We start from the raw sequence: 1,950 nt of genomic DNA on the forward strand, positions 1-1,950 counted from the left end.
CCCGCCCACACTTATTCTCAAAACAATTCCAAAGCTCTAAAATTCCTTAAGGGTAGGGTGAAATCATGGTTTTTCACTTAAGGCTTGTAACGAGCTCAAAACAAAGAAAGGGGAACAAGGCTCAAAAGGGCTATCAAAGGAATTAATTCAAGGTAAGTCCATTTGGCTAGAGGCTTATAAGAACAAAATTGCCTAAATCATTTCCAAATATGCATGTGAATTAGGAAGCATCAACAAGATTAAGCCAAGGCTATTGTGCAAGCAATCAATAGGGCAAAACACACCAAAAGATTATGATGATGGATGGCTCAAATTCTCACAAAGGTAAACTTATCATTTCCAAATTGAGCTTTCAAAACTATCATGACATGTAGAGGAAAAACAAGGATTTCAAATCACAAAATGTCAAGAGACTTTTATTTTCAAAACAATTACCCATTACTTGAACATATCCTATAATTCAAAGAAAAATATGCAAAGTTGTACATGCAAACAGAATTGACCTAAAATATTAAACTAGAAACCCAACAACACTAACAAAATTAAAAAATTTAACACAACTAACAAAATTAACAAAACTAACAAAACTAGCAAAACCAAAGAACACTCCCCCCATACTTAAACAACAAATTGTCCTCAATGTAGCACAATTAAAGGATTAAGAGCAAGTAAACCATCAAATAGAATCAGACAAATGTAATAAAAGTAAATAAGGAGATAGGAAAAGAAAAACTCCCTAAGCCATGGCGGAAAAGAAGTAAGCTGAAGTAAGGAGATCTTTTGAGCAAGGATAACCCCCAATGTGTAATTGGATGCATCGCACATTAGCTCAAATGGGGCTGTCCAATCAGGTGCCTGAATGATAGGAGTGATAGTCACCGCACGCTTGAGGCAATCAAAAGCCTCTTTGCATTTATCATTAAAGTCAAACTCCACCTCCTTTTGCAACAAGTTTGATAATGGAAGGGCTACCTTGCTAAAATCTCTTATAAAGCGCCTGTAGAATCCTGCATGACCAAGAAAAGATCACACCTCTCGCACGCAAGAGGGGTAAGGAAATTGTGAAATAATAGAAATTTTTGTAGGATCTACTTCAATGCCCTTATTGGAAATAATGTGGCCTAAAACTATACCTTGCTCAACCATAAAATGACATTTTTCAAAATTTAGAACAAGGTTAGTTTTAGTGCATCTATTCAAAACCTTTTCCAGACTATCCAAACAAATATCAAAAGAGGATCCATATACAGTGAAATCATCCATAAACACCTCTATGCAATTTTCTAAAAAATCACTAAAAATACTAATCATGTGCCGCTGGAAGGTACCAGGGGCATTGCACAGGCCGAAAGACATCCTCCTATAGGCAAAAGTGCTGAAGGGGCAGGTGAATGTGGTGTTTTCCTGATCCTCAGGAGCAATAGTGATTTGCATATAACCAGAAAAACCATCAAGGAAACAGTAGTGAGATTTACCTGCCAGGCGTTCAAGTATCTGGTCAATGAATGGCAGGGGAAAATGGTCCTTTTTGGTAACCTGGTTCAGCCTCCTATAGTCGATGCAGACTCTCCAACTGTTCTGCTCCCGAGTAGGAATCAGCTCCTCCTTTTCATTTTTTATCACGGTGAGGCCGGTTTTCTTCAGAACTACCTGGACGGGACTCACCCATTGGCTGTTGGAGATAGGATAAATGATTCCAGCTTGAAAAAGCTTGGTTACCTCCTTCTTTACTACATCAAGAATCACCAGGTTGAGTCTTCTCTGTGGCTGTCTTACTGGTTTAGCCCCATCCTCTAAATTTATCCTATGCATACATGTGGATGGGCTAATACCAGGAATGTCCACCAGGGTCCAGCCTATAGCCTTCTTATGCTTCTTGAGAACTGATAACAACTTTTCCTCTTGCTCATCAACAAGGGAGGCAGATATAATTACTGGGAAACTTTTGCT

This window comes from Glycine max, chromosome 14 (assembly GCF_000004515.6).
Source record: "Glycine max cultivar Williams 82 chromosome 14, Glycine_max_v4.0, whole genome shotgun sequence".
NCBI classification, from domain to species: Eukaryota; Viridiplantae; Streptophyta; class Magnoliopsida; order Fabales; family Fabaceae; genus Glycine; species Glycine max.